At 43.6% G+C, this 19,239-nt stretch overlaps 1 protein-coding gene across 2 annotated transcripts in view; it reads right to left on the bottom strand.

Annotated features, from left to right (window-relative positions):
• The window catches only part of GLIS3 (GLIS family zinc finger 3), a 450,792-nt gene extending 443,083 nt beyond the window's left edge, over positions 1-7,709 (bottom strand). Inside the window, exon 1 of one of the 2 annotated variants that reach the window (XM_063081158.1) lies at positions 7,523-7,709. The gene's annotated coding sequence lies outside the window, so the exon portion shown is untranslated. Of the gene's footprint in view, positions 1-6,064; positions 6,192-7,522 lie in introns of those variants that run through there. The other variant, XM_063081159.1, reaches the window with a different exon arrangement.
• Positions 7,710-19,239: the final 11,530 nt, after the last annotated feature.

A 19,239-nucleotide genomic window follows, 5' to 3' on the forward strand; every position in this document is an offset into this window, starting at 1 on the left:
GTCTTATTTGGATTCAAACCCTGAGTTATCTAATTTGAGATATACACATTTTAACTTTTTTAATTTTTGTATTTTATAAAATTTTCTCAAAAATAGAAATGATTTTTCCTGAGTTTATGGGGTGAAATAACTGGCAGTGCCATTTTAAATTTAAGTTATTGGCTATGATATTCAAAATAAGATTGTAAATAGGAACCGGACATAGAGGAAAGGAAGAGGAAGGGAAAAGGGAAGAGAAGGAGGTGGGAAAAAGGGAATGGCCCAGCCCGATTCAGCAATTCATTCCTAGTTAGTCAATCCTAACTTGAAAATGAGAAGCAGCACCAAGAGCTTTGCACACAATGATAGTGATTACAGATTGCTGGAAGAAATTCAGAAGCTTCAGGAAAATATTGCTGGAAGGCAATATTAAAAGTTCAATAATGCCTCTTCGAATCCACTTTCCACACTTCAGTGCACCTATATAACTCTCATATCCTCCTAGTTTACTAAATGTCACTACTTTTAGCAGTAATTACCTAGAAGTGTTTCATTTACTTTACCTCAGTCATTAACTCATCAGTGAGTACAGAAAGTCCTAGAAAACTTTGTTCCTACCAAAAAATGGCAATGGAGAGAGGGATAATAAGGGATTTCCTTGGTCAGCAATAAGAAATCACACCAAATGAGATGAACCTGGAACCAAGAAAGATTTTTAAGACAAACATAAGTTCGGTAAAAGTAAACATGCTTCAGCTCAGGCATTGACCCAGTCTGGGTATAAACATGCTATATGTTCCTAGATCTATGTTTAACAAAGTACTGTTTCTAAAGCAATGTTTTTCAAACAGGGTTGCAATCCACTGGTGATCATAAAATCAATCATTCAACAGAGAAAGCATTTTTAATAAAATAGAACCAACTACAACAAAATAGAAGCCATCAGAGAGCATCAAACATTAATGGTCAAGTATTCTTTTACTTCAGTTATTTGTGGGTATACATGCCTGCATATTTGTGTATATATGGTGTGTCCTGGGTAAGACAAAAAATATATTCTGCAGTGGGTCACAGTCAAAACAACATAAAAGCCACTGTTATAAAAGCACTCGGACTCTTTGCCTACCCAAGTACCTACAAAGAACAGTTGCAAGTATAGACAAAATTGAACAGCTGAAGTAAAATAAAAACCAAAATATAGATGTAATGAAGACCAAAAAGTTCAACATTTTTAGCTTTATAAATAAGTACTAAATAATACAAAGCCACATTTCTACCACATCTTTTACTGTGCCTTTTACTCAGTAAATATCAATGAATCAGTTGTGCTCAATAAGTAGTAATTGATCAACTAACAGAATCAGGATCATAATGACTGACAATTTTAGATCTTCCTCATCCCAGAGGGTGAATGACCTTCCCTGGAATAAAATATCACTCTTATATGTTTAAGGGGGAAAAGTTTAAATTTACACATAACTGTCTTTGAGAACTGAGTTTTTCAAAAATGTGTTCTTAATATGAGTTAACCATCAGATCCTGAGAAGAGGAATTTGAAATGGAAAAATGAACACATTCCCTATGATGTCACTGCTGAATTAATTACCTGAATTGCAAAGAGTGAGAACCACATGGCCATGGTTTGAGACACAAAGGCTTCTTCTTCAGAAATATAAAAGCAAAGTAACTGGCTGGAGATTTTTCTTTCAAAAACAACCCATCCTCACACAAGGAGGTACATAGGTACTAAAATATGGCAAATGAATAGAGCATTCTTTGTCATTTAGTCTGTAAAACTAACTACTTAGTCCACATTAATAGCTATTTGCAAGGCTAAAATCACAATCCTTTCAAAAGTCTAATAAACAGAAGATTATAGAAATAAAATGCATCACTACTTAAACCAAACATTCAAGCATATTAAAGTATCCCTATCACACGTGTAATTGAGTGATTTCTTTGCTTCAGTGTAGTTATTGCTTACAAGTGACCAGTGTAACTATTTTTAGCTGTTGGTAGACAGAAGTTTTATACAAGTTCAATTATGTTCACTGACATCACTGCAGAAGTATGAATGTCCACAACAATGACTAGGCCCTTAACCAACATGACAACATATTTATTGAAAAAAAAATTTTTTTTAAACCTCCATGAATGACTCAGCCAAGTTACAGACAGAAGTGGAATCTATTGGTCATGCTGAAAAGGTTGGAAAAACATTAATCCATTTCTTCACGCACAAGAATAACAAGAATTCATACACAGCTCTGGCATCTGGTTGGTTTTCTGTGTACAGTACTCAGCAGGCCTAGAAATGAAACTTCATAGGTCTGGCTCCAAACTTCATAAATAAGGAGCCCTGGACAGGGTCTGATCTTGCACTGTGACCCTATCTGCCCATCTGCAGTTCAGCAAAGCTTGCTGCACTTGAAGGAATGTTCAGTCATTCATGTTCTTGGCCTTGAAAAGATCACATCAGACAAGGGTGGCCCCACCAGCTCTCTACATCTCAGATCTGCCCTCAGCTACTTAGAGCCTTTGTGATTCCAGTTTTACAGACAAGTCCCCTGATTTTTTTCCCCAAAGCAGAACATGATTGGAATCTTGTTTCTGTTTGTCCTACATATTGCCTTAGAGTCTATTTCGATGGTGTTTCCCCTACTCCCTTCTTTTGTCCTCTTTTCCTCCAAATTCAGATCTTCCTCACCCTCCAGGCCTAGTCCAAATACTCACGTTAGGCCCTCCCTTATCCTCTTAGTCTCCACTTGTCTGATCTATAAAATGGGTGTAATTACAGTACTGTGCATAGTTCACAACAATGCAGAACAATAAATGAGAAAATACATGTCACATGCTTAGCACAGTGCTTGGTACATAAAAGGACCTGATAATGTTAAATATTTTACTCTACACACCTCTCCTTTAACATTCATTACTTTCTACACTGCATTATAGTTATTTCACTGTTTCATGCCTTTGTCTAAATTCTAATTTCACTAAGTTTTGGGGTTATGTTTAATTTATCCTTGAACTCTCCCCAGCTCTTACATGTACATAGATTTTTTTATACTTTGACTATATATTTGTATTGTTCACACTACATTTATCATACATATATTTATCCTACATTTATATATTCATATATATTTATTATATTTATTTTATTCATATACTGGTCATTTATATTGAAAAATATGGCATACAGAAAATATATAATTGTATCCTACATTTATCATTTATTGTCTAAGTAAATATAGTATAAGTGTGGTGTAACTATACAATCATGAACCCCATGCTCTGTGGCTTGTGGAACCAGTTTAATTACAGTTGCATGTTTCCTAGTCTATTTCTCCTAGTCTATTCCTTTCTCTAACAGCATAGAAATTCTATTCCACTCCTCTGGGCAGCCACATTATTTTTGCCTTTATCTTGGCATATTGGTGAACAATGAAAAATACTAGCTAAAAGCTGCAAAACAAATAAAGTCAATTCAGTACTGAGACCAGGCACTTCTTGAGTTGTGGGAGTGTTGACCCTCACAGAGAATTGTCAAATGCACTCTGAGCTGTCAAGGGGGAAGGAGCAATGTTTTCCTGGTCACCTGCACTGGTGTCACACTAGGTATTTCACTAGTGTCTGTTCTTTCTCCCTAATCAGACTGTCATCAAAATATAAAGATGGCTTCTGTATCATTAGTTTTTCCTTAATTCTGTCATATTAAGTAATGCCTGACCAACTAATTTCTTTCTGCAAGCCAAACTGTTCCCATCATCTTTAAAGTGATATCCAAATTATCTGACCTACTAAAAGGTTGTGCCGTGCAAAAGAAGCCAGACCCATATTAAATTATTCCATTTACATAAGGTATTTTTAAAAACATGTAAAACTAACTTATTTGTTAGAAGTCAGAACAGTGGTTACCTTAACAGGAGGTAGTAACTTGAACAGAGTATGAGAGATGTTTCCAGTGTATTGGTAATGATCTGCTTCTTGATCCAGACGCTAGCTACCCACGTGTGTTCAATTCGCAAAAATTCATCAGGCTTAAGATAAGTCTGCTTTTCTGTAAGGATATTTTATTTTATTTCAATTAAGAAATAAGCTTTTGTGTTAACTCTACCTAAAGTAAGTGGGAAATTAGGAAAACTTGGAACTTGGGATCTTTTAATCAAATTATCTGTGAATGTCATTTTAAGGGTTTTGTTGTTTCATCTTCCTGAAATGAGAAGTACAACGTTTTTATTGCACAGATTTCCTATGTGCCTTTTTTTCCCCAGTCCTGATTGAGTCTATGAACCAACCAAACTTGGGGAAAAGTTAAAGAGTTAAGTCCTGTGTTCCCACCTTATTTACAATATAATATCTCTACAGAAAATAATTACAGAAACACAGGAAATGACTTATCCAGGGATGAGAATGTGCACGGGATGCCACTTCCTGAATTATCTCCCTCAAAAAGTACTCCCATAATCTGGGAGAACTGCAAATTAACAATCCAGCTCCAAAGATCAATAACTACAACAGGAGAGAGACAACAGTGGAAAGCATGTCCTCAGGCTCAATTGATTAACAGGAAAGAACACTCAGAGAAAAAAAGGCCGAGAACACCGAGCTCTCTTCTGAAACGACAGAAAGACCACTTTCTGACATACAGATGGAAGGGAGGGCTGAAACAAAATATTAATTTGATATTATTTAACCTCCTCCACCCTTCCTATTTTGGCCCCATAGGAATTTCATCCACTAGGTGGACACTGGAGTCTGCCCAAAAAAGCAAAAAAAAAGGTGCCTTTCCTATTTGGAATCATGATCACTTCCTCCCAAGCAAACCAACCAACCCCAGGCATTCGACCTCTGATAACCTGACTACTATTAAGGAACTTGGGTGGAATAAAGATATCAGAGAAAAGATGCTGTCCCAAAATTGGCCTAAGATGAACCAAGGAGAAGAGTTAACACAGCAGCAATGAGATTTAACTACTCCTACTCAAGGATTGCTGAGTCCTCTGGGCAAGAAAGAAAGAATTAAACTAACAATAAGGAAAGGTGTTTTGGAAATAAGTGGAAAAGAACTAAGAAATGTCCCTCCTTTCAGACAAACTAAAAATACATGAAAACTGTAGTACATTTAAAGATGATCCTTAAACATCAGCATGTTCTCAATTGCAAAAATAACATATAATACCCCACACTCCTGTCTCTCAATCGGTTCAAGCTTTCCTGGAACAACCTTCATTGTGTAGATGCTTTTCTCAAACCTTTGCAGGTTGCACCTGCTTCACACAGCACCACTGGAAGCAAACTTGGAGGAGGGAGAAAAGGAGGAATAGAAAGATTTAAACCAACACAAATCAATTGTGCGCGCACACATGTTCCCCAATGTAGTCTAAAAAGAGAGGTCCAGTGGGGAAAGAGACAGGGGGAAACGGACCTCTGGCTGTCTCTCAAGGCAGAAATCATGATTCATCAAAGTTTTCAGAGGGGACAGAGGGAAACACTGAATTTGCCTTGAGTTCACCTTCGGGCCAGGAAATGCTCTCTGAGCTGGGAACTGGGAAACTTAAGTGTTTGTTCTGGGTCTGTGACACTGGCTGTGAAGCCTCAGTCTCTGGATCTCGGTTTCCTCATCTGTAGGTAATCGCCATGGTCCATGGTCCCCTCTAGTTTCAACAGTCTACACTTGAGATTCCCGGTCCCATAACCTAAAGGGAATTGGTCCACTGGGGGGAGCTGCAGAACTTCCCTCTCCTCACAAACTCCAGGACCCCGGGGCCCCACTCCTAGCAGATGCTGATGTCCTGGAAGAAGGCGGCTCTGCCGTCTCGGGGTGAGGGTGCAGAGCCCTCCTCTCTGTGAAGGGGGCCGCAATGGCAGGAGTCCAGTCCCTGCAGACTCTGCTCCCTGCGATTGCGGAAGTAACGCCCTGCCCCTCGCCCCGGGTTAGATGCTCGGTAGGTGAGGGCCAAGCTGATGCCAGAGAAGTCTAGCGGGGGACGTCGAGGCACACCGGGCTCTCCAGCCAGGAGAGGTCGGGAGAGGCGCGTGGGGCAGAGCAGGAGGAGGGCAGCCCTCGTCGGTTCCCTACCCCACTAGCTCGGTCCGCTGCGATCGGAAGGAGGCCCGGACCCCTGCGTTCCGAGGCGGAGGCGGCCGGGCAGGGCGCGCGCGGCTGCGACCCCGTCACTCCCCCTCCGCCTCTAACCCTCCGCTGTGTCCGCGACTGAGCGAGCAAACGCAGCAAAACAAACTCGTGCCGGCTTCCTGTTGTGCAACCCGGTCCTGAGCAAGTCGGGGGCCGAAAGGGCGCCGCCGCGGGCCCGCGGCTGGGAAGCCCGGGAGGCGGGGACCCGCGCGCGCTGCACGGCCTGGCCGGAGCCCGGAGCGCACCGCCCCCGCACGCCCATCGGAGCCCGCAGCCGGCCAGTGCTCTAACCCTCGGGTCACCTTTCGCTTCTCGCCTTCCAGACACCCCCAACAAGTCCGGAGGGCGCGGAGCCAGAAACCTTTCCCTAAAGTTTCTCCCGCCAGGTACCTAATTGAATCATCCATAGGATGACACATCCGCCAGGGCCAAGATTTCCAGACACTTGGGTGACTTCCTCGTCCCCGAGGTGACTTGTCAGCTGCAGTGAGTAACTTGAGCTGTCGCTCGAGGCAAGGTGTGTGTCTAGGAGAGAGCCGGCAGCTCACTCACGCTTTCCAGAGAGCGGCCCGGGCCGACTTCAGAATACACACAGGGTCATTTATAGGGACTGGAGCCGCACGCAGGACTCCGAGGCTGAGACATTTTCCAAACATTGCTGACATTTTGTCGGGCCCCATAAAAATGTAAACGCTAGGTGACGAAGCCGGCGGGGAGTGTTCGCGTCTGAATGTGTCTGAGCATTTGCGGCGTGGGAGGTTTATAGCTAGAGATGGGGCGGCTTCGGGTCCCCGCCCCGGTCCCCACTAGTAGAATACGTACCCCCAACCCTAGACCCTCCTGGAATAATGGGGACTCCGGCTTGGGTGAGGCTCAAGCGTGGAAATCAGCCTTCGTGGAGCACCCCAAACACGTGCAACTTGAAAAAGCAGCTACAGCCCCGTGTGTGCGCGAGAGACCTCACGTAACCCCATCAGTTCCCACTTGGCCAAAGTTTCCCTTCAGTGGGGACTCGGGGGTGGCGTCCTGTAACTTGCCCTGACTCTGCAGCCCTCTGGCCCCTGTAGTTTAGTTGGAAAGACCCAAAACCAAAACTCTTCCTAATTGGCGAAACTTTAGAACCTTGTTGGTTTCCTTTCCGTCTTTTACACTCGGCGCATGTAAGCAACTGGCAAGAACATGGCTCGATTCCTAGCTAAGTGTTGTTCTCTAATGAACACAGGTCTTCGAAAGACCGATGGATCTGGGGGGTGGGGTGCGCGGACGCTCACACCCGCGCGGAGCCACCGGCTCGGTCTACTCCCTAGTTTGTGTCTCTGAGCTTTAACTCCCCCACACGCTCGAGCGCCCGCTTTCTCTCGTTTCTCGCCTGCGAGCAAAGTTCCTATGGCATCCACTTACCAGGTAACCGGGATTTCCACAACAAAGCCCGGCGAGCGGGTCCCTTCCCCCGGCCAGCCTGCGCGAGTGACAGCGGCCGGCCCGCGCTGGCGAGGACTCACTCGGGGCTCCAGCCCTTCGGCGCGCTCCGCGGGCTCTGCCTCCTTCGGAAATGCAAACTCCCATCCAAGCCGGGGGACGGAGCGCGGAAACCCGGCCCAAGCGCCGTGTGTGTGCGCGCGCGCCTGCGAGGGCAGCGGCGGCGGGGGGCGGAGGCGGCGGGAGGGGGCGGCCGGACCCTCGGCATCAGCTCATTCTCCCCCGCGACACACACGCGCACGCCAGGAATGTTTTCAAAAAGTTGAGCTGCGACTTTGTGCCTCTCCTGTCCGGCTCATCCTCACTCGGGGCCGGGGGATGCGTCTGGGGGCCGGCCCCGGGATGCTGGCTAATTGCTGACGGCGGGTTCCGTCGGGGGAGCGCCGGTGCGAGCCTGGACGGCGGCCGACTGCTTACAGGGGGGGCGGGGCGGGGCGGCGGTGGCGGTCCCCGGCGCCGGTGCCCGTGCGCGCCGCGCTCTGGGCTGCCCAGGCGGCGCAGTGAGGACGCGGCTGCAGGGAGAGGGGAAGAGGGAGGGAGACAGGGAGGGAGGCGGCCCGGGAGGAGTGTGGATGTGTGTGCGGCCGCGCCGCCCGGCCTGAAGCCAGCTGCTTCCTGAGTGCGAGCGCCGGGAGGGGGAGGGGAGGGTTGGGGGCGGGCTTGCCGGTCACCAGGCCGGCCGATTTGCAGGCCGAGGCCCCCCCCTCCACACACACACACACACTCCTTCTCGTTTGCTAGGGAGTCGAGGAACTCCAGAACAGGGTAACAACGGGGAGACACTTCGCCTTCTTTCTGGCCTTATTTGTTGAACTAACTTTTAACGTGAAAAAGTGCCAGCGTTTCCCAGGATTTTATGTCGAAACATAAAGAACAAGAGGGGGAAAAAAAAAAAACGTGAGTGAAACGGAGTGGAAAGGAAAAAGTGAAAAATGGCGAAATTTCTCTCTGATATACAGGATTGGATGCCTGTGACAACTTCAAAAATGGATAGATGAAGCTCGAAGGATGATTTTGGCATCTTTTCCAAGTATAGGCAGGGAAGAGAGGAAGGTGATGGAAGTGTTGGTTGCAAGGGTGTAAAATTCTGAGCATGGGCTGCTAGGAATGGAGGCACATTCCCTGCATATGTTGTATCTGTATGGTGACACTTTCTCCTTAAGTATTCAACATCCTCAGCTTCGTACCCTACCTAAACTGTGACCCCCAGCTCTTCTGCTGGGCTTGATCAGAGCCCTCAAAAGATTGTCACCATAAGGCCTGCTTTTAGTGGTTCCCCACATGTATTGCCCCTGATGCAAGGACTTCTATCTTGGGAGTCAATGCATGAAATGCATTCAGTATCCTCCAGTTAGGCCTTTCCGCAATGAGAGTATCCTTCACGTTTATGAATGAAATTAACGAGGATGCCACAGACACTTAGAATTTCACCAGTCCTAATATTCTATTCTACTGCTCTCACACAAGTATAAATTAGCATCAGGTAGTAGATGCTATGACCAAGATAGAAGCCCTCAACGATGTTAATGACTTACCCAAGAAAGCCACACCAAAAAGATTGCTGGCAATTTTCATTTATTTTATTGAGCAGGAATATTACTAGATTTGGTCTGTATCCATGGTATTAACACCATCAGAAGTCAGGTTTTCAGAATACTTTTTCTTACATCTTGTTATGATCCTGTTTTCCTTCTCCTTAGGATACAAACTCATCAGAATATTAATCACCAGAGTATCTGTCAGCAGAACTTGAGGAAGGGAATAAATAAATAAGTACTTAAGATATGTCATCTTGTCAATTTTCCAGTTTCTCCCTCTGTTCTTCATCTCATTTTAAATACATGTATCCAAGCCCAAGATGGCAATAGATGGGTTCACCACACTTAAGAAAAGAAAATACTCATAAAATGAAGCATGCAGCAACATCACAAAAACAAAGAAACCAAGTGGTGGAAATTGCCATGACTATTCCATTGTGGCTAGTTATTGCAACACGCCTGACATTCACATTAAAAGCTCTTCTTCATTAACTGTAGCCTTCAGGAGCAAAGCGAGATGGGAACAGTGACCCTTCGATGCATCACAGGAAATTCTGCTCCTCAGACTCTTGTGCTGTCAGCTGCCCCCAGGAACAAAGCAAGCCTGAATGGAGGCTGCAAAAAACCTTTCCAATGTCTCTCAAATATTATTTCAGATACAATGGTTTTGATGCATGAAATGGTATCTTAAGGGGCTTGCAGAAGCTTCCAAAACTCCCCCAGCTGATGGGAATAGCTTAGCTGGAAGAGAAAAAATGTAGTGCTACACCCTACTTTAATCAATGGCTCATGAAAATAAAACCCTGGGAAAGTTATGAGTCATCAACCTGGAGATCCCCAAAATTCATTTATAGGAGCACAAGGGTGGGAATGTCATTTTCTTTAGGTGTGATTTTCATAAGCCTCTAACATTTATAAATCATTTATCACTACATGGGTACAGTGCTTTGGTTAATTTTTTTTTTTCTTTTTTGGCCAAGAGTGTAGATCTGCAATGTCCTTCCATTCCATGGGATATAGTAAAAAATGCAGTGCTACCAATACAACTCTGGAGTGACTCAGCATGAGATCTGTACCTCTTCTGGACTGAATTGGTCAGCAGAAGTGGGGGAGCGGGGAGTAATGAGAGACAGTGGGAAAGGAAATAATGTAGTTCAGAAATGATACTCTCCCCTCCCCGTCAGCCCTCCATGCATCGTGCTTAAGAATCATGCCCTGGCAGCCTTTCAGCCAGATAGGTGGGAACTGCAGCCCGGCCAGAATCTTCCCTCTCTAGAGACCTATGTTGTATGTGCCTCAACCGCTGACTCAGGGCAGCTGACTCAGCAAACAAGGCCCTGCTGCTAACTCATGTCCAGTTCTCATTAATTTGAGAAATATTCAATGAGTACCTACTCTGTCCAAGGACTGGGACTAAGGGAATTAACATTTGTAGGCATTGTGCATGGAAAGATGTTATATAAAGCTTTTTGCCCAGTGCCTGGGTTAGAGTAATCCCTCAAGAAATGGATAATCTTTGCATATATTATCTTGTCTGTTTCTCAAAGCAATCATATGAGATGGCCACTAGTACCCCCTATTGAGAAGCAAGGAAGTTGAAGCTCAATAAACAGTTAAAGAGAGTTAGAGACAGAGCCAGATTTGCCAGTCTATAACCCCCAACATTGCTGTCCTAAAAAATAATTGTTTGGGGCCGACCCTGTGGCGCACTCGGGAGAGTGCGGTGCTGGGAGTGGCAGCAGTGCTCCCGCCACGGGTTCAGATCCTATATAAGGATGGCCAGTGCGCTCGCTGGTTGAGCGCGGTGCGGCCAGTCACAAAAAGACAAAAAATAATAATAATAATAATAATTATTTGAAGGTGTGCAAAATGTATGCAGGTGCATCAAGTGTAAGGCATCTTGTGGTCAATGTCAGTTGAACACAGTTAAGTGTGCAGGGAGTGTGGAGGAGGCAGGAATAATTTCCTACAGTGTGACATGGAGTAGGTTGGCCATTTGAGCTGGACTTCAAAGACTGGGTGGAGAACTGATAAGCAAAAGAGCATTCCAAGTGAAGGAATCAGTACCAGAAAGGGCACAGAAGGCCTAGATCCTGTTCTGCTGCTCACACAAAGCTAGGACACAAAATAGGAACATTCACAATCTCATAGCTACGGCAATGGAACACTCCCAGAAAGAACATCCTAACAGCAAAACTTCAGGAAAACTGTTATTTGTGTCAGTCTGAGTGACCTGACAGCAAACTATTTACTAACTTGTGATGCACTATAATTAGATTCCTACTCTCTTACAGCGTCCATAGAAACAAATTTGAACTCCAAAGTGTAGAAAAGGTGAGCTAACAGCACCAGTGATAGGATGCCTAGCTACTAAAACACAAACACACACATGCTCACACTCACACACACAAGCTGGCAAGAGTCTAGTTATGTAGAAATGCAGTGGAAAAAGTCAGTGTTTGCGAAATTAAAGAAGAGGACTAAATGTGTAAGATGGAAATTTTTCATTTTACCTTCCTGAGTAGCACAAACAGTGCAATGCCACAAATTTCACAGTATGTTATCAGTGTTGGATACCCTAACAAAACTTAAGCTGATCTTTCTACTAATTTGCTACAAATATGATCACCCCAGACTGTCCTGCTTACACATCAGTGATGTAATTTTTTAAAATTCTCATTTACACCTATTACATTCATAACATTCATTATACCTCCTCTCTAAAGTCAAAACTGTAAATCAGAGTCTAAAATGTATCACTCCAAATGCAACTGACCAAGATGTGAAATATTTCACTCCATGCAAGATCTCTTAATATTTTCTAATTGATAAAATTTTTCTTTCTAATTTACACAAACCCAACTGAGATGCATCTAAAATTCTACAAAGGGAGATGGAATATTTCTTATCATATTACTAAAGCATATCTACAAAGAACTTGCTGAAATAAAACCAAATCCATAGATACGTAAAATATTTCACAGGCAACCAGTTATTTTTTTACTACTTCACATCTCTTCTGGCCACTTATATGTGGTATTTTCAAATTAATTACCTAGTCATCCATACTGGCCACCTATATATGGTATCATCAGATTAATTCCCTGGTCTGGATGCTATCTTCTCCATAACTACCTTTTATAAGTGCCTTGTAATTGCCATAATTTACTTTTCTTCATAAGCCTTTCATAGCCTAGCAGTAGTACTGGGCACTAATACTTAATGCTAACTGAATGAATTAATTAGTTAACAAGGGAGTGAAAGAATGGTTTCCCTACTCTCAGAGATGGTGAATAGCCTTTGTGTGTGTGTGTGTAATAATTTCAGTACTCCAAAAGAGTCTAAACACCTGTCCTCCTCTTTCTGTGCCCTCAGGCTCTTCGTTATATACTGAAGATCAAAATATTACTTCCTAAAGAAAGAATGAAAGAAAAAACAACAATCACAATAATACATGGAACTTTCAAAAGGAGAGAACAGAACTGTGGTTATGAGAGATGGGAAAGGGGGAGGGGGAGGAGAGTTAGGGTTAAGGGTCACGAAGAATGATCACATTTTGTAAAGATGGATATACTAATTATCCTGGTTTGATCATTATGTATTGTACACAGGTATTGATATTCAACTCTGTACCCCACAAATATGGGTACTCAGTTATGTTTCAATAAAAATAAATAAATAAAATATTACTTCCTATTTCTTGAGGAAGAAAATTGAAAGTCACTATGCAATGCTTAGAGTTAGGAGTCGAGCCTACCCCTCCCCTGCCCCAACCCGACACCTCCCCTATCTGACTCCCACTACACTATCTTCTTCACACCACCCCAAACCAGATCATTTGCATCACACCCTGAATGCTATCCAAAAAAGTAAAAATATGTACTAAATGATGGGGGAAAAAAGGAAGGAAAGAGAAGGAAAATAGGGAATGAGGGTGCAGAGAAGGGGAACTTTTTTTTAAATGAGAGGAAGTTAAGAAGGCAGGATAGCAGGACACCAGCAGGATAACTGAGAGCAACAAATTAGTTTGGGGTAGAATTAAGCTCTGGAAAAAACGTGATTTAGTGGCTTTATGGACTCCTCCCCAAATTACTTGCAAGAGGATTTGAATAAACTTGGAAATTTTCTACGATCCGAAATCCCCATAATGCCAAAGCACTCAGGAGGTTTTCACATGTATACACGCTTTTGTTCTCTTTTAACCCTGTAGAGCAGGGAATAGTATAATTTTATTGTCCACTGGACAATTGACTAATTGCCCCCAAAGCAGACCTGCTGTATTAGTCCGTTTTTGTTGCTTATAACAAAATACCTGCAACTGGGTGATTTATAAAGAAAACGAAATTTATTGCTTACAGTTTCTGAGGCTGGGAAGTCCAAAGTCCATGTGGTGGTGGTGACAGTGACCCAGGGGCCTCACATTGCAAGATGGTGGAAGCAGAGAGAGCAGAGAGAGACAGTCAGACAGACTCTCTTCTCCTTTTAAAGCCCTCAGAACAGAACCACGCCCCTGACCCCCCTCCCATTTTTAATCCGTTCACTACTGCACATTCCTACAATCCAGTCACCTCTTCAAGGCTCCACCTTTCAATTACCATAACAGGATTTCCCTCCCTGTTAACAGTCACAGTGGGGGCTAAGTTTCTAATACATAAAACTTGGGGGACACAATTCAAGCTTCAGTGAGTTTTAGGGGGACATAATTCAATCCACTACACCTGCTCTGGGTAAGAGTACTGACCTCCTTCAGGCTGCGGGCACTGCTCCAATTTCATTATGTGCAGTACTTCACTTAATTCTCACAACATCCCAATGAGGTAGGATGTATCACAACTTCCCTTTTACAGATGAGAAAACAGAGGCAGAGAGAGGTGGAATATCGTCCCAGTGTCACCCAGCTTGTGTGGGAATGGCTTCAAACAGAAACAGTCTCCCGTATTAACCATTGCTCTACTACTCTTTCAGGGCAGGAAACCCTGCTTCCACCAGACATTATTTGTTCATTTACCTCAGGCAGAGTGGTGTTGGAAGGAAGGTGGACTTGGAATCAGAAAACCTGAAAATCCCAACTCCACCATTTACAGGGAGACCTAGATCTGGTTCCTGAACCACTGGGGGCCTCAATTCTGCTACCAGAATTATTTCAAAGATTAAATGGAAATCGTGGCACTGGCCAGCACGTATATGTGCAACCAGGGGCTTCCTCTATTGATCAGAATCACAGCCCAAGAGCTTCAGAGGAAAATGACCCCAGCCCCAGCTCCGGAGATGAACTTGATGATTCTGAGAGAAATCCAGCTCCCCTGGTCAAAGTAAATGGTTCACAAATCTGGGCCTAAGCCAATCAGTGCAGGTCATTCCCTGGCCACAGAGATTGTTTCAAGAATGAGCATGTGACCCAATATGGGCTAATAAAATGTGAAGAGAAAAAGTTCTTTGATGGCTTCTGAGAAAGGCAGCTTCTTCTCTTTCTAGGGAGCCACTGGAGAGTTGGCCTTTCCTCCTCTGTGTGTTGTGAAGGTGTCTTCCTCTCAGCCTGCAGAGAAAGGTGACCCTCAGCAGAGGGCAGGGTGGACGAGGTGGCAGAAAATAGGAGCCAGAGCCCTGAAGGAACCACACCTGTTCTCCACCTGACCTCTTGACTTTTTCATTTGTGCGAACCAGTAAATCCCTTTTACTTTCTACACAAATAGCTGACAGCAACTTATAGAAGTACCTGAAGTATTTAAGGCCCATGGAGAGTGCAAAGATAATCAAGACAGACTTCAAGGGGCTCACCACTTAATAAATACTTAAATAGTTTTTGAGACATCATTGTAGCCTTTTTTTTTTTTGTTAATTTAAGTTGTGGTTCATGCTTTCTACAGGACTCTCCTACCATTTGGCCAGTATAATATTAAGCAAGAAACATTCCACTTCCCTTGTAATTACACAATGCCCCCTTTCAGACCAGCTGGTCAACTTTGGGGGACAGGCAGAATCGTTTATCCATTTGGTTGTCAGACAACTGCCTTGAAAAGACAGGCCATGTCTACATGTTCTTGGTTACTGGTTAACAAACGTTGCCCCAGAACTCAGCACCTAATAGGAAATATGTGCATTCCTAAATTCCTATTGAAATTAAACTTTTTCTCATTCTCCAGTAAAGTGGAGCCTCCAAGATTTTCCTGGAATGGCATTCAGAAGTGGAAGAGAAACTGTATGAAGTGCCTGCCCAGGCATCTGTGAGCCCCACTCGCTGTTGTTGCTGTTGCTGTTATTATTAATCCTACCCTTGAAAGTTTCAGTTCATCCTTGAACATCCTCCTCACCCCCTGCTTTTCTGTCTTCTGTTTCGTAACTAAACGCCATTTAAAACTCTAGCTCTCGATACCATGTGGGGCTGCTGGCATAAGCAGCAGGGGCAGAGAGTCCTTAGATTCTAGATTGCATTTAGGGCCCAGCAGTTGGACAATTTGAACTTGATAATGATGATGTTATCTCAGCAGGTTGCATAGGTCAGAAATGTCCTCCCTGTCACTGCTTTCTTTTTCCTTCCAGCAAGAAGAGGACATTAAGTAGACAGTGAGGGTAACGAGTTATAAGCGATCCAGCTTAGAACAGTTCACTTATGGTAATAATAACTCACGTTTATTAGGGGCTTATTATGTGCCAGGAGTTAGCAAAGTACTTGAAACTGTGGATGGCATTTAATTCTCACAGGTATGGGGCTAAATACTGGTAGAAGTGAGACTAGAACCAAGCCCCCTGTGGCTCCAGGACACAGGCTCTTAGCTGTAACACGGCACTGCCTCCATTGAGTACAGCTTATTGTAAGGCATTCTGATGAAATAACTGGTAAACAGAACTATGTGCAAAGTTTAAGGACAAAATGAATTGTATAAATTATATATGCAATGACCAGTTACATGACACCAACAGGTGATACTGAGCTACAGACTTCTAGTTCCTTAAAGCCTGCCTCTCACGCTCGCCTTTGCACCTGCTGTTCCACCTACATGGGATGACCCTTACTATCTACCTCCTCCTACTCTGTGAGGCTTTCTGGGGCAAGGCAAATAATGTCCCCCCAAAAATGTCCACATCCTAATCCCTGGAGCCTGTGAATCTGTTAGACTACACGGCAAAACGGACTTAAGGTTGCATATAGAATTAACCAGTTGAACTTAAAATAGGAAAACTATCCTGGATCATGGCAGAACCACTGTCATAGGGCCCTCTTTGACCTCTTTAGCCCACCTGGAATGGCTCCATCTGTCAAAGTCAGAGTCCTTGACTGTGTCCTGCACTTGGCAGCTAGAGAGGCTGAATTGAGATGATTTAAGAACATAGACCTTGGGGCCAAACTGCTGGGATTCAGTCCTGGCTCCACATTTAATAGCTGAGCAACCCTAGGGTTGTCACTAATCCTCTCTGTGCCTGCCTCTACATCTGCAAAAGGAGAATGAATATAGGAACAGTATTTGCCTTAGAGCATTGTTTTGAAGACTAAATGAGTTATTACTTGTTAAGCACTTAGAACAGTGTCTGCCACAGACACAGAATGTATGATAAAAGCATTTTTTAGATAAAATAAAATCAGTTTGCATCATCTTGGAAAATCAGGGAATAATTCCAAAAAATATATCATCTGTTCATTAAAATCAAGAATTGGCTATGAGTTAATAATGTTATCTGAGAATAGTCATTTAAATAATTCCCACTTATGAGCAAGACCTACAGAAAAGGGACACAGAACACACGGGTTTTAAGGTGGGGTGGGTGTGGTGAGGAAGAAGTAAAAGGAAATTCGTGGCATGGGGAAGAGTCCTGACGTGGGTACTGACACCAGACAATTCTGATTCTCTAACTGAGGCTACAGAAGGGTCAGAAAGTAGGCTGAAAAAGAATAGGGGAGGAGGTTAGGGGAAAATATCCAGGTCAGCGGAATAAAAGGCCACAGAAGACAAACTTTGCTACTTCATAATTGTGCCTAAGTCTAGCCTAGTCTAGATTTCTATTTGGATGGCTGATTTGCATATACATTCATATACATTTTAGCTCTGAAAGTGGAAGTTCCATATGGGTTTTATTTACTTTCGTTTATTTTTTATCTTTACCAGTTGGCCTATTTTTTTTCTTCACATTACATCAGGAGACCATCGTCTCAACAGGCAACTCTGCTCGGGATGCCAGGATAACTCCAAAAGACATTTGAGACGAGATGTAGAACTTTGTATTAGGGCACAATAAAACTTACAATGCACAGACTTGGCAGCCAAAACATTTCTCTCGAAGGTATGAAAAATGTCTGTGCTCTCTTTTCAAAGAAACCAAATAAGACATAGTCCCTGAATCACTGTCTGAATGCAAACAGCATTTGGCTTTGATCTGAGTTGTTGAAAACTATGACCAATTTATCCTGAGGATGCCAAACCATCAGAGAATGTTTTTAAGTCTGGATTTCCATATCAGGATTCTGCTACACACTTTTTCTCTTCATTTCACATTACATAGGGCAACCCAGAATAGTACTTCTAACAATGGACACAGTTGGTATGATAATTTCACATCTAGTTATGGGCAAGGGGTAGAAGGCCCTTTTCTTATTGGCATGCTCATGTGGCCTGAGAAAATATACAAAAATATAATTGAAAAGTAAATGGAATTATTTGATGTAAACCCCCTCCTATACTGTATTTGTAGACTTCTTAGGCAAGCTCAGCCAGTTTCCGATTGAATGGTTGATAAGGAAAATCTCAGAATCCCATTTGTCTAGTGGGCGTGCCCTAATGCACCTCTCAAATCTGCCCAGAGTCATGCCTGCTGCCAACCTTTGTCCTGTCGTCCACCTGGTCCAAGAAGAGTCCTTGCTGATTTTCTGAATTTAATTTGCAAACTTAAACCCCAAATATGCCCATTAGTCTCAGTGCTGAATTTCATTTGCTCTGCCTCTCCCTGCTTCTGCTGCCAAACTGTGCATATGTACTCGTGTGCGTGCATGTGTGTGTGTGTGTGCATGTGTGTGTGAAGATGTGCACACAAGGGGAATGAATTCAGCCCCACAGGAGGTGCATGAGCCATCTTGCAAGCCTGTAGAACATACTAAGAACCTCCTGTAATGAGTCACCCAGGATCATCCGCCTTAGGGTCTCAGTAAAAAATTTTTTGGAACGCTATGAGGATTTCATCAGCACATAAAGTCTCCAAAGCACTTTCCATTCTGCCAACATCCTTCTGAATCAAGTAAGTGGGGCTGGTGATGTTGCCATTTTACACCACTTCTCTACATTTTAAGGTGTCCAAATCACCTGAAGGTAGGTCCTCGTCTAAAATCATAGTCTGGAGCTAGAGATTCGGACCCATTCTGCATTCTGGGTACATCTTTGGGTTTCTATACAAACAGGATGTAGAGGTTTGGGAGAGAAACAGGCAAGTTCTAAGGACAAAGACTTCACGGAAGTACCAAATCTTAAAGCCAGTAATGTCCTTACAGGAGTTCTTCATTCCAAGGGGTCTATGGATAGAAGTGCTTACCTTTTGTAATCCCATGTATTTTATTTTAGCCATTAAAATCTTATTCTGTGAAGCCTTCCATAAACTTCACTAGACAGCCAAAGGGGTCCCTTGCACAAAACAAACTTCCTCCCCCTGCAATTCTCTGCTCCAGCCCCCTTGTTTTGGGGCTGTCTGTGCCTGCTGCCCTCTCCCTCCCTCTCCAGATTCACTCCAAAACTAAGCACCTGATCGGCATCACCCCCACCCCCCGTTGCTACCCCACCCCTGACTTCCCCCCTCAGTCCTCCTCAGCACTCAGCCCAGAGGATCCAACCCTCCTGCGTCTGGCCTGAACCCTTTACCCTGCCTTTTTGAGTCACCTCCTCTGCCTTCTGTGATATTACAATGTCCTGGAGCTTTTGTTTTTGTGTTTAAAGTCTGTTAGCCGTGGTTGTCTGACAGGGGAACAGGAGAGGGGGTTAGGTTCTATTGTGTCTTAATTTTTAGAGTAATACTGTTTTACTTAAATGATCAGGAAAACAGAGAATATCTTTTAAAGTTCTTTATTCCTGCTCTTCCGCTTAATTTCTCTCCGTTCCTACTTGTATTCCTTGTCCCCTTCCT

This window comes from Cynocephalus volans, chromosome 16, assembly GCF_027409185.1.
Source record: "Cynocephalus volans isolate mCynVol1 chromosome 16, mCynVol1.pri, whole genome shotgun sequence".
NCBI lineage: Eukaryota > Metazoa > Chordata > Mammalia > Dermoptera > Cynocephalidae > Cynocephalus > Cynocephalus volans.